This window comes from Octodon degus, unplaced genomic scaffold (assembly GCF_000260255.1).
Source record: "Octodon degus isolate 3935 unplaced genomic scaffold, OctDeg1.0 scaffold00005, whole genome shotgun sequence".
Lineage (NCBI taxonomy): Eukaryota > Metazoa > Chordata > Mammalia > Rodentia > Octodontidae > Octodon > Octodon degus.
In genome coordinates, this window is record NW_004524581.1 from 13,214,022 (window position 1) to 13,228,481 (window position 14,460).

Below are 14,460 nucleotides of genomic sequence, written 5' to 3' on the forward strand. Positions count from 1 at the left end.
CACACACACACACACACACACACACACACACACACACACACATAAATAAATAAACTAAAAAAAAATAAAATTGCTTGGTGGTGCACCCCTATAATCCCAGCACTTGGAAGTCTGAGGCAGGAGGATCATCGTGAGTTCTAGATCAGCCTGGGTTGAAAAGTGAGCTCAAGCCCAGTCTGAACTGCACAGTGAAACCCTATCTTTTTTTTTTTTTTTGTACTGGGGATCAAACTTATGACCTTGCACTTGCTAGGCAGGAACTTATGTCACTGAGCCATATGCCCAGCCACAAAGCCTGTCTTAAAAAAAGACTAATAAGTAAATAAATAAAATAGCTTAAAACTGGAAAAACTCCAAGTACTCAATAACAGGGGAATGGATAAGTTGGTATAGTCACAAAATGGACTGGTACTCAGAAAAAAAGGAAGAGTTTTAAAAATTAAAAACATAACAAAAGAACAATCTGCTGATACAATGTACACAAATCTCAGACAGTCTATGTCAGACACAAGGATATGATTCCATGCATAAAAGTTCAAGAATATGCAAAACTAATCTGTGGGAACAGATAGAAAGTTGGTTACTTTGAGGGTTGGAAAGGGAAAGGAAGAAACTTAGAGAGCCAAGGGAAATGCTCCAGTCAGGCTGGTGTATACACAGCTGTTACTTACGGAGCTGATGCAAGTTACAGGTCAATCAAAGTGTTGTGATAGTGAGGGAGGAGAGAAGGGCGGAAGAAATTAAGTAAGAAATAAGGGAGGGAAGGAGGAAAAAAAGGGCAAGGCAAGACTGGTTCCCAGTCCTGCCACTGGAACCACTCAACTTTTCTTATCTAAGCCCCGGTCCTCATCTACAAAATGGGGGAAATAACAGTACCTTTCTTATAGGGTGATTTTTTTTTTTTTTAAAAGGAAAAATCCTTGCTAAGCTTTATTTAGGCTGTAAGGGTTGCAGAGGACACACCTAACCCTACATCCTGCCCTTCCCCCGCAAAATCCCCGAGGCAAGCACAGCTACCCTTTCCCTCCAGTCTCACTTTTTTTCCTCTTTCTTGTCCTTCTTTCCATCCTTCGTGACCTAGGAGGCCAGGGAGCCCATGGAATTTTGGATGGCTTCATTGTTAGGATCCACGCCTGGAAGGTTCTCTAGGACGCTCTGAAGGAACTCTGGGTCCTGCATCACGTCATAATCATCCTCCTCCTTGGCTGGCTCGAAGGTGTCCATGGCTGAACTGACACCATGTCATCTGACTCTGCCTGACCAAACTCTGCTCCCTGCAGGGACATCTGCATGGCATAAGTGATCCGTTCTTCCTCCATCATACTTCTTAGGTCAGGAAGCCCAGTACAGCTAAACTCCTGCTGGCTGATGGTCATCTTCAACAGCAGGGTATTGTCTGAGTCTTTGGTCCCGGTAGTAGCGATTTCAGCCTCAGCTGCAGAGGCTGAGGCTGCCGGCCAGGTCTCCTCCTTCTGCCTCTGCTGCTGCTCTTCCATAGAAACATGAAGGGCCAGGGCCAGTTCAGGATCAGCACTGGTATCTCTTTCAAATTCAAAGCCACAGCATGGCACCACCCTTGCCAGCCAGAATGGGAAAACCAATTAGTGCATCAGCCAGGCTGGACCCAGGAGACACTATCACCAGCTGAGAACCAGTGCCATCTTGGCCATTCAGTGTGTTTACAAAGGCCGTTAGCTTCTCTGTGGTCACCTTCTCTTCCCCAAAATTAATAATGTCAACATTCACTCTCTCTTTCTTGGGCTGGTGAGATGGCTCAGTGGTCTAAAGCACCTACTTAGAACAAGCTTAGCAAAGCACAGGGACCGCAGTTCAATCCCCCAGCACCACATGCCAGCCAGCCCCGCCCTCTGGTGGGCTGAGCTGGACACACACACACACACACACACACACACACAAATAAATTAAAAAAAAAAAAAAAAAAAAAACTAAGCACTTTCTCTTTCTTAAGGCGCTTAGCCAGTTTCACCAAATCTTTATCATTGTCCTCCACAGGGCTCCCCACAAAGGCAATGATGCGCATCTTGTGATTCTTCCCCTGCCTGTGCTTCAGAGCCAGGTGGGTCATGCGGACACCAGTGCAGAAGGTGATCTTGCCCTTGGGTTGGACTGTGTGGAGCTTGGAGAGGATGCAGCTAGTGTCGGGTGAGGGTGGTCAGCACTTCACAGTCCTTGGCCAGTGTGATGAGGCCCACATTGTTCTCAGGGTTGCTGTGGGTCTTTGAGTGACACACGATGTTGACAGCGTCCTGCTGCACCAACAGCCAAACAGGGAGGAAGTCGCCATTGAGCATATACTCACTGTTGTCCACACAAACCATAGTACTTTCCAACACCATCTTGCTGCCTTCCTCTCCCTGTCTCTCAGGGGTGATTTTTGAGACTCAAATGAGATAATGCATAAAAACTGCTTAGCCTCAAAGCCTGAAAAATACTACACATTTAGAAGTTATTCTTGCTGTTAGTCCCTTAGTGCTCAAAGTAAGCACCAGAACCTCCCACAAAAGTACCACAGCCATTCTCAGCAACAGTGAGGTTCTGAGCTCCTCCAGTGATGAGGAAAGCTGAGTTTTAATTAGGAAAGCCAATGTGACAAGCTTCTCCAGAAGACAGGTGTGCACCATCTTCCCCCTCCAGAGCCAGGAAGCGATGCTCAAGGTGAAGACCAGCGCTCCCCTAAAGTGAACCGTAGCCATCCTCAGCAATGAGGTCTGGAGCTCCTTCTTTCACAAAAATAGCCAAGTTCAGACTGGGGAGATAGCTCAATGGTCTAAGTGCCTGCCTGGCAAGTGCAAGGACCCAGGTTTGATCCCTATTACTGCATGCCAAGTCAGCCCCACCCCTAGCCAACCACAGAAACCAGACATGCCTGTAATCCTAGCGCTGGGGAGACTGAGACAGAAGGATCACTACAAGTCTGAGCTGCGTAGTGAGACCCTGTACCAAATAAATAAATAAAAGATTAAAAAAAAATAATAACCGAGTTTGTCAGAAAAGCCAGCAGGACAAGGTTCCCTGCAGAATAGTGCAAGGAAACCAGCAGCTAGCAAGAGCTCTAATAGCTTCTCCACACAGCTTCCCTATCAGCCTCCCAGCAGCTCCTCCAGTTCTGCCTAGCAACAATCCGGCAGGTGGGCCTTCCACACCCAGCATCCCGCTTGTTCAATTTAGCTCGATGTAACAAGTTGACCTTCCATCTCCACCAGAACTGGCCTGGCCCCTGAAGCCTCACCACAAAAGAACAGTTCTTAGTTGGGTGGTGGCGCATGCCTAGAATCCCAGTGCTCTGGGAGGCTGAAGCAGGATTGCGATTTGAGCCTAGCAGGAGCAATTTATTTTTTTTAATTAATTTATTTATTTTTAATTTTTTAAAATTTATTTATTTATTTATTGTGTGTGTGTGTGTGTGTGTGTGTGTGTGTGTGGCCAGCTCAGTCCACCAGAGGGCGGGGCTGGCTGGCACGTGGTGCTGGGGATTGAAGCATGGTCCCTGTGTTTTGCTTGTTCTAAGTAGGTGCCCTAGACCACTGAGCCATCTCACCAGCCCAGCAGGAGCAATTTAGTAACTTAACGAGACCCTGTCTCAAAATAAAAAATACAGAAAGGGCTGAGTCTGTTCAGTGTGAAGGCCCAGGGCTCAATCCTCGGTACTGGGAACCCCCCCAAACTTCTAACAAACTCAGTTTTTCTGGGTTAGGTCAGGGCCCCCGGGGAGTTCTCCCAAGACCAACATCCCAGAATCCTGCCACGCTTATCAAATCCACAAGGCTCCCTCCAGTGACTAGAAAGAGGTTTCATCGAATTCTGAACAGGAAGCAGCAGTGGCAGCTGATAATCTGTGACCTGAATATAGCTATCCATTATCTCACTGTGGTTTCTTGTTTCCCTGACAGAGGAAACGCCCCCGGCTTTCTTGAAGTTATTCTAAACAGCCGGTTCCTTGTTTGGCTCTGGCAGGATAATGTTACCCCTGGGTGCTCCTGGGCTCAGAGCTGTGGCCTTCCTGCCAGCCCCAGGCTGGGGCTGAGCAGCCACACAGTGGTGCAAGAGTCCCCTTCACTCAGGGAGCAGTGACAGGAGCAGAGGAGGGAAGACCACCAGCAAGAAGAGCAAGAAACCTTCAACGCAGTGTCCACGGCTTGCTCCTCTTCAAGAAGCGGCTAGGCAGAACTGCTGTGCCAGGAGGGGTGCGTCTCCACCCATCTCTTCACTGGTTTCAACCCTACTTGCTCCCCACTAACTCTTTTTTCCAGGGAAGCAATTAATCCTGCTAGGGTATCCACCCCCCAAGAGAGGAGCCCAGCCCAGCCAGGGGTTCAGGCTGGAGAAGAAAAGCCCTGCTCCCCATTGTTCTTGTAAATAAGCATCCAGGAGGCTCAGCCAAATTACAAAGTAGGCCAAATTGTCTTGCTTTTTGAGACAGAGTCTCATGATACATAGCCATCGAACTCACTGTGTAGCCCAGGCTGGACTTGAACTCATGGTGATCCGCCTGCCTCAACCTCCTAAGTGCTGGCATTAGAAGCATGTGTTACTCTTGACATCAGCGAAGTTGTCTTTATCTTCTCCTCCTGGTCACTCTCTGCCCCTATTTGCTATGTTTTAGGAAACCATATCCCTTAGGACTGCATCCCGGGAATCATCCACTCTGAAGAATTAAGCATTTCCTGAGTTTTCCCTCTCAGGAATACTTAGGATTTAAAAAAGAAACCTTGAGCCCCAGTGCTGAAGTGAAAGGACTCAACTGAAAAGAAGGCGAAGGCGTGTGCGCTCACTCTGGCCCCCTGGTGGTCATGACCTCACCAGCTAGCGCTCCAGATGTAGATGACACAGCAAGAGTCCAGTTTAAAAGATTTTACTTTATTTTTTTAAAAGAGGAACAGGAAGGTGAAACTCCTGCAGTTTGGTTAGAATGAAATAAGGAAGCTGTAAAAGCAGGTGGCTGTGAAGTGCAGGAAAAAGTGTCAAAAGCTGCCTTCATCCATCCCAGACAAGGAGCAAGAAGGCTTTTGGCAGAGGAGGAAAGTCGCTATGGGTTCCAGGTCCAGGGGAAATGGTACCTGATTGACAGGGGCGAAACCAACTTCTAGGGGTCTCAGCTCGCTGAGCCTTGAGCATTTGCTTTTCTTTTCTTTTCTTTTTCTTTTTTTTTTTTTTTTTTTTTTTTGTCTTTTGAGGCAGGGTCTTGTTATGCAGTTCAGGCTGGTCTTGAGCTCACTATAGTCCAGGCTGTTCTCAAACTCAAAATGATCCTCCTGCTTCAGCCTCCTGAGTGCTGGGATTACAGGCGTGTGCCACCATGCCTGGCTGAGCAGTTGCTCCACGTAGGGCCTGTGCTCCAGGAAGGATACAATGGCCCCGGCTGGGTGTGGGATTACAGTTGAGTCTGGCTTCTTCTCCAAGTCTGTTATCAGCCTGGGTTTAGCCAGAGAAGCAGAACTATGACTGGCATAGAGGAAGAGCTTCACTCTAGGGGCCCAGTGTTAGTCTGTTGGAACTGCTTATTTTGCAAGTGACGGTTGCTTCTGCCTCTAGTTCTGGGCCTGAAGTCTAGGAGAACACATGGCTATGAGGGTGGTGGAAGAAGAGATAGGAGCTAGGGAGTAGAGGGATGCCTGCTGGATGAACTAGAACCTGCATCAGACTCTTCGTGCCTCTTGTTTTTGGTGGTGGTGGGGCAAGCAGCGGGGATCAAACTCAGGACCTTGTGCTTGCCAGGCAGGCACTTAAGCTGCTGAGCTATCGCCCAGACCTCTTAGTGCCTCTTAAGGCTCCTACTTCAAGGCAGAGGTGATGACCTGCGAAGTTGTGGGGCCCCTGTGGTGGAGCTAAATGCATACTCAGCTCAGGAGCTGAAAGTGCTGGAGTGGGGAGGATGGGGACGGAAGGCTGGCCCCATGGCAAGGCAGTGAGCTGCAGGGTCTGGGACCCTGTGAGTGATTGAGTTACTACACTTGGAGCATAAATGTGGTAGCTTTACTCTGCCTCCCAAATCTTTTTTTTTTTTTGGTGGCACTGGGGATTGAACTCAGGCCCTTGCACTTGCCAGGGAAGCGCTTATTCCGCTGAGCCATCTCCCCGGCCCAGCCTCCCAAATCTTGTGCAGATTTTCTTGTGACTCTGTGACCCTGGTCCAGAAGTTTAGAGGGAGGAGAGTTCTGAAAATACACATTTCCAGTTTAACTTGACATGGGACAAAGCCACTATGATTCTTTTCTTTTTACCAATCCATCATCAATTAGTATGTATCACTTTTTTTTTTTTTTTTTTCTGAGATGGAAGATATTTTTTTGATGGGGGTTAGACAAAGTCTTGCTATGTTGTCTCAGCTGATCTTGAACTTGTGGACTCAAACAATTCTACCTTAGCTTTCCAAGTAGCTGGTACTACAGATATACATAACTATGCCTGTCTTAGTGTACATTACTTTATTTTTGTTTGTTTGTTTTTTGTTGTTTTGAAACAGCTTTGCTTTGTAGCCCAGGCTAGCCTTGAACTCACAGTGTATGATCTTCCTGCCTCTGCCTGAGTGCTGGGATTAAAAGCATGTGTCATCATGCCTAACAGTATGAACAAGCAGGAAAAATTTTTAAGTCCATATGGTCGCATATGTCTGTAATCCCAGCACTCTTGGAGGCTGTGGCAAGAGGATCATAAAGTCCAGCCCAGCATAGGCCACTCTGCAACTTGGTGAGACCCTACCTTAAAATAAAAAGTAGGAAAAAAAGGGTGGGGGCTGGAGGGTACAGACCAGTGCAAAGGCACTGGGTTTAACCCCTTACCACACACAGAGTCCCTAGAATAGCCACAAAATGGCTAATAATGTATAGAAAAGATACTCAATTCATCAAGCAGTAGGAAAATGCAGATTAAATGCACAACAGGTATCCTACACAAACATCCAAAACACTAAGTAAAAAAAGATAGATAACATTAAGTGGTGGTGAGGAAATAGAGCAAGCAGAACTGTCACACATTACTAGTGGGAGTAATGCACTAGGAAGGCAAAACAAACAACAACAACAACAACAACAACAACAAAAAACAGAATGTATGTTTTTCTGGGTACAGTGGCACACAGAACAAACAAAAAAATGTATGTTTTAGGGAAATAATGATAGCCACTCATATACAAGTTGAGGGGATTAAATACAATACTGTGTATTACAATCCTTGGTAGGGGAGTTACAGGAATATATAGACATAGGAATAAAATAGAGAATAGAATATGTAACTCGTTTTAGTAACTTCTCTTAATGGTAAAATATATACAACATAAAATTATCTATTTCATGATCTCTGTGTCTCTGTCTCTGTCTGTCTCTGTCTCTTTCTCTGTCTCTCTCTCTCTGTGTGTCTCTGTGTGTCTCTGTCTGTGTGTCTGTGTCTCTCTCTCTTCCTAAGAGAAAATGCAAGGGCTAGGGCTATAGTCCCTTGATTGCATCTGCAGCAGTGACAAAAAATAAATAAATAAATAAAGGGACAAAAAAGGATGTATGTGCAACTTTGTGTGTGTTCATCTGGGAGGTACTGGTAGTGGGAGGCAGGGACAGGTTTCCTCAGGCCTGCATTCACTTCTGTCACAGCCTGCCCCGATGTGACAAGCATCTGCTCTGCTCCCTCATTGCAAGCTCATGACCAGGCAGGGAACTGTCTGCCCCTGAACTCATTCCCATCATCCACTACTGAAGCCAAGCTGGCCCAGCCCTCAGGAGCTCCTGTGAGCTCCAGAAATGCTGCTGAATTAAAGTCACACGGCAGTTACTCTGCTCCCCACTCCCAGGACCTACACACAGCCTAGCCCGTGGCTATCCTTGACTCCAGAACTTTTCTCTTCACCATGAGAACAGAGACTGTAAATATGGCAGGGCTTTTAATGCCAGTGCGGAGGCAGTTTTGCTCTCTGGGCATACCCTAACTGTACCTTCTAGGCTCACTGAGGCAGGTGGTTTTTTTCTTTGGTTCTAACACCACATGGCCCCCATCTGGAGAGTCAGGAGCCCACAGCTGTTAGATATCTGCATGGGAGCAGGAGCCAAGGATCCAGATGAGCCTGTCCCACACATCACCAGAGAGCACTCGCTGAGTGCTTACTAGAGGCTTGGCATGAGGCATCCGGCAAGATAGGCCAGCAGGACGTAGCCAATTGCAGTTCTCCTAGTTAGAGTTTTTAAAAACAGCTGGTCCGTTTAATTAGTGACTCCTTCTCAGAAGCACAACTAACCTAGATTTTATTCCACTGAGATCAGGATAAAACAAATACCACATATGTGTGTATAGGGAGCAGTCTGAACAGATTAATAGTGGTCATCTCTGAGTGTTAGGGTGGGGTTGATGGTTCTCCCTTGTAGCCTTCAGGGCAGGAAGACCCAAGGCGGAAACACTTGGGTTCAAATCTCAGCTTTGCCATCTCTTAGCTATGTGACTTGGGGTGAGTTACTGCATCTGGATGAATCTTTGTTTTATCTATAAATGGCATTGGTAAAAACACACCTACTTCATAAGTATATACAAACTGACGTGCATTCAGTACTTTTTTTTTAAATGAAACTTTAGTAAGATCGAACTCATAGTGATCCTCCTGTTTTCAGCCTCCCAAGTGCTGGGATTACAGGCACGTGGCGCCACGCCCAGTCTCAATTGCTGTCTCAGCATGCCCTGGGGGCGGGGCTGGCACAGCTCACAGGGATAGAACCCTGGTCCCTGTGCCTGCCTAAGCAGGCACTTTAGTCCACTGAGCTATCTGGCTAGCCCATATCTGGCTAGCCCAATTATTTATTTATTTATTTATTTATTTTTTGCAGGGGAACCAAGGATTGAACTCAGGCCCTTGTGCCCTGGCCCTAGCCCAATACTTTATTTTATTTATTTATTTATTTATTTGTGTGGCCAGCTCAGCCCACCAGGGGGCGAGGCTGGCTGGCATGTGGTGCTGGGGGATTGAACTGCGGTCCCTTTGTTTCTGCTAAGCTTGTTCTAAGCAGGTGCTTTAGACCACTGAGCCATCTCACCAGCCCCCAAGCCCAATACTTTAGAACAATGTCTTATACAAAGAAAGTGCTCCAAATGGGAGCTGTTAATGCTGTACTTCTATATTGTTTTCCAGTGAGCACATATCATTTAAAAAATAAAACAATAGGCCAGGCATAGTGATGCACGGCTATAATCCCCATATGCTGTAAGCCTGAGACAGAAGGATTGCAAGTTTGAACCCAGTCTGGTTAATTTAGCATTGAGGGAGGCTTTGGCTCAAAGAGGTGCGGCAGGGGGTGGGGGGAGCTGGGAAGTAGCTCAGTGCAGTGAGCCTGGGCTCAATCCCCCATACCACAAAATAATAGATGAGCAAAGACAACTTTCTAAAAAGTAAAGATTTTTTTTCAAAATGAAGCACAAGGACAGCCCTAATGGAAAAAGTTTGTAAGAGGGCGTGGAGGTATGGGCAGGAGGGAAGGGCTCAGTGTGGGCAGGAAGGAGAGGCTCAGTGTGGGCAGGATGGGGCTGAAGTGGACCATGAGCCTCATTTTGGCCTCTAGTTGAGGAGCCATCTTCTTGTGCCCTGGGATACTGACCCTGAGACCCTTCCTTGAGACACTGGAGCAACGGCCCCAGTTGGTCCCAGGGCATCTGGTTACCAAAGGATTTCTCACCACAACTGGGACCAAGGTCACCCAAGCAACACGGCCTAGGTTCGAGTCATTTCATCTTGGGCTCTAACATGCTGTGTTGGTGAGCACTGCCACCAGAGCCTCTTAGAAGTTAACTGTTTTCAGGTCCCTGATGTTGGGATACATGTTACTTACAGCAAGATATTTGTTTCCATAAATCATCCAGATAACTCTAGTAAAGGGACACAGTCCCCCTCCATTTCTTGAGGTTGTTCCTTTTCCTTTAAGTGGCCACTCCCTCTGGCATCCCCGGCCTGGCACTCAGGCGCTCTGTGGGTTTTGCCGCTTGTCCCACTGAGCCTGCCTCCTGCAGCTCAGCTGGGGCACACATTCTCCCATATTTGGGAGTAAGCCGGAGACTCAGCAGCATGTGGGTTTCTGTTTAAAATTCCAAAGCCAGCGGGGCGTATATTATCCATTTCCTCAAATCCAACATGCTGTAAAGCATGAGTCAGAGTCGGATAAGCTTCTTCCCAGGGGAAGTTGTGTCAGTTGGTTAGTGGATGTAATTAAACAAGGATAATGTTCACTGGCATTAGCTGCAGATTAATGCAGAGGAAAACAAAATCTCCATTTTGGGCTTACAATATTCCTGCCAAGATCACACAACTTCCCTAGGTCTCCCAGATCAGAGAGGGCAACCCAAGTTGGAAAGTAATTCGAGGGGCACAGGAAACCCCTTCAAGCAACACTGTTCTTTCACCTAAATGAAGACTACAGATATTAGGACCTTTTTGGGGAAACATGTAGATTCCGATTATGTTATTTTGTGAGGGGACTTTGCTGCTAGCAGATATTGTTGAGGCTTTATCTGACATCACGACCCAGAGCTGGGTGGGTGAGAGCGCCCAGCACAGGTAGGCATTGAGAAACATTACAGAGGGGTTAGGATTTTTATGCTTTGCACATCAATAGGACTATAGGAAGTTGCTCCCAGGAGCCAGGAAGTAACACAGAGACCCCGGGCTCCAGAAGGGTAAGAAGGGCACCCAGAGGAGAGTTAGGAAATTAGGGGTGAGTCTGGAGGGCACTGGAAACCCACGACCTCTGTTGCATCCATTAGCCAAGAGAAGCCTTTCCCACAGCATTGGGAATCATAAAATAGAATAAAATGGAATAGAACATTCTGGACAGGCCCATGGGGACTGTGTAGTCAGCACCTCTCAGAAAAGAGCAAACAGCGGCCCAGAGAGGTTAAGGCATTTGCCCAAGTTCACCAAGCAAGTTAGTGGCAAAGTTCAGACTCAACTTAAATTACTTTTCTTGTCTTTCTAACTAGCTGCTCCTTGGGCAGCTTCCAGGAATGACAGGAAGGGACATTCAGACGACTTTGTTTTTTTTTAAATTTATGTATTTAGTACAGGGTCTCACTACACAGATCAGATTCGCAGTGATCCTCCTGTTTTCAGCCTCCCAAGTGCTGGGATTATAGGGGCATGCCACCATGCCCAGTCTCAATTCTGTCTCAGCATGCCCTGGTGGTGGGGCCGGCACGGCATGCTGGGGATCGAACCCCAGCTCCTGCATCTGCCTAAGCAGGCGCTTTAATCTGCTGAGCTATCTGGCTGGCTTTTGCAATACTTTGTTTATCCTATCTTTTCAGAAACTATCTTTTCTAATACCTGCTCAAAGTGTTAAATACTACATTATATCTGCAAACAAATATTCACCTGGCACTTAGGCCTCTCCCATCTTCAATAGTGTAAACAATTTTAGAATGTGTATGTCCTTAACTCTGGCAAAAAGGTGCTAAATTTCCTATTACAGTACTGAGATTCAGAGCTTTTGGATAACGAGAACAACCTCTGTTTTTGCTTGTTCATTTCTAGTACTGGGGATTGAAACCAGGCCCTTATACTAAGCTAAGTCTCCATCCCTTTTTAAATTTTGAAATAGATTCTTGTGAAATCATTAAGTTACCCTGGCTGGACCTTAAACTTGCCATCCTCCTGCCTCAGCCTCCCAGGGTATATTATCACTCTGGGATTACAGGTGTGTAGTATCACAACCAGTTCATTCTTTTACCTTTCTAGACAGAAGGATGCTAACTTGTTTTTTTTTGTATTTTGAGCAGAGTCTAACTACGTAATCTATCTAGTCCCTTAGATTTTTTATTATTATTTTGTTTTTGTAGGGCTGGGATTTGAACTCAGGACCTTGCACTTGCCAGGCAGGCACTGTATTGCTGAGCTATATCCCCATCCCCTCATTATGTAACCTAGATTGGCCTTGAATTGCTATGTAGCCCAGTCTGTGCTTGAACTTGCTATACTCCTCCTGCCTTAGCCTCCTGAGTGCTGCATGCACCACCACATGCAGCTAACAATCTTATTTTATTTTTTGGTTTTGGTTTTTGAGACAAGGTCTCGATATTTAGCTCAGGCTGGTCTTGAGCCTGTGATCCTCCTGCCTCAGCATCCTAGGTAGTAGAATCACATGCATGCATCTCCATGCAAGCTTATTTTTAAAACTGTTGAAAAACATGTGGTCTTTGAGATTTCCAACCTCAGATATTTCTGGGGTTAAAGCAAAATGGACTCCTGCAAGTTTTCCTGACTCTGTTGAAGTGCTTCCTGCCTCCACTGACTTCCCTTTAGCCATACACTCAGTATTTTTGGTATTCCTCTGTTTTCAGTGTTTTTAAGTACCCCTGCTGATGTGGGTCAAAGCATTTTGTTTTTCTTAAATGGGTAGTCTTTCCACCCAAATAGGATGGAAAAGATGTTTCCAAATAAGGAAGTTTTGCTGGAGTGTGTGTGGCCCAGCAGCCGCAGTTGCAGGATAGAGTCCTAACTTAGTCTCACACAGTAGCTGCACTAAGCCAGCAAGCATTTAGGGCCTCATTAACACTTCTACACAGCTGAGCCACTGCGGTGGGGGGTGGGGGGAGTAATTGGTGGTGACAGAATTGGAGAGAAGGACGTTTGGCTTTGCCACTCTCCCCTGCTCTTTCCATTTCCTCCTTCCTTGTCCCAGTCTCACTAGTGTCTACGTTCCCTTCTGAACAGAAAAAACAAACAATACAAAACTATTCAGATTCTTTGGAATGAAACACATTTGGGTTAAAATCCCAGCTCTCTACATAGGGTGGGTTTAATGGCCTTCAGTAACACAGTTGACTTTTTGAACTTGTTTCCTTTCTTTCAAAGTGAAAATAACAACGCTTATCTCATGGGGTTGCTATGGAAGTAAATATCCTCCAAGGTGTAATGCATGTAATGTGTTCTAAATCATCCTTCTCAGACCCTAAAAATCACTCCTTTCCCATCCTTTTTAAGTACTTCTTCTATCAGAACACCTTTGTTTCAGCCAGCTATAATTTACCAGGGGTTAGAAGGAAAACATGATTGAACAATTCACACTAAGGTATAAGTGACTATGCTAAAAATCCATTAGCCCATATGGACTTGTATTATGTTTGCTGTCCCCACAAAGCCTCACACATTCATAGGTAGGGCTTTGGGAAAGTGCTTGGATCCTCTGTGTGATACTCATCAGTGGGTTAGTCCACTGAAGAGTTCGTAGCTAGGCATAATGTTGGGCAGTGAAATCTGGTGGGAAGAGCAGGTCACAGAGGAGGCAGGGAGGTAGGGCCTAGAAGGTATACATGCCCTCCTTATCCCTTGATCACTCGATGCTTCCTGTGGCCAGGCCATGAGCTTCTCTCTTCCCCTGTGTCCCTCTGCCATGCCATCTGTCATGGTTTGGGGTTTTAGCAAGGCAAGTAATATAGCACAGGACACATTTTATAATGAATCACCCAAGAATCATATACAAAAAGTGCAGGAAAGGCCCAAAGGTCAGTTGTGGAAGTTACGAAGTCTATGCCAGTGGGATGAAGGATCTGTGCTAACAGGCGGGGGGATCTGAACTAGAGCTAGGAAGCAACGCTCAAGTTTAACACCGGAGCTACCCCAAAAGCCACAGCCATCCTCAGCAACAGTGAGGGCCTGACCTCCTCCAGCAATGAGGAAGGCAGAGTTTCCATCAGGAAAGCCAATACAACAAGCTTCTCCAGGAAAGCTGAGCGGTGCATCATCTTCCCCTGTGGAGCTAGGAAGTGATGCTCAAGATGAGGACCAAAGCTCCTTCAAAGTTCATTGGGAAAGCCAGCATGACAAGGTCCTCCAGCAGGACAACCCAAGAAAACCAGCAGCTTCCAACAGCTCCAGCGGCTTCTCCATACAGCATCCCTAACAGCCTTTCAACAGATTTTCTTGTTGTCTTTCTGCTGCTGGCAACAATCCTCAGAGAGGCCTCCCATATCCAGCACCACGCTACTTCAGTTCAGCTGGGTGTGAGAAGTTATCACCAGTTAGCTACCCACACCACCTTTCCTTGGAGTCAGTAGGATGTGGACTGAAACTTCTATACACTATGAGCCAAAATAAACCTTCTGGAAGGGTAATAGGGAAGGGGGAAGGAAGACTCAAGATGCATCATGAGGGCTGGCCAAATAGCTCAGTGGATTAAAGCGCCTGCAAGTAGGTGCAGGGGCTGTGTTCAATCCCCGGGCCTGCCATGCTGGCCCTGTCCTCGGGGCATGCGGAGACAGCAATTGAGACTGGGCATGGTGGCATATGCCTGTAATCCCAGCTCTTGGGAGGCTGTAAACGGAAGAATCACTATGAGTCTGATCTAATAGTGAGACCCTGAACACCCTGTAGAACCTTCCCTAAAATATAGAAAGAAATGGGGCCAGGGAGATGGCTCAGTGGAATAAGCGCTTCCCTGGCAAGCTCAAGGGCCTGAGTTCAAATCCCCGGTTCCACCAAAA

General features: G+C 46.6%; 1 pseudogene; it reads right to left on the reverse strand.

The window, feature by feature from the left end:
• Positions 1-1,032: 1,032 nt before the first annotated feature.
• On the reverse strand, positions 1,033-2,364 carry LOC101572455 (annotated as a pseudogene).
• Between the last annotated feature and the right edge of the window lie 12,096 nt (positions 2,365-14,460).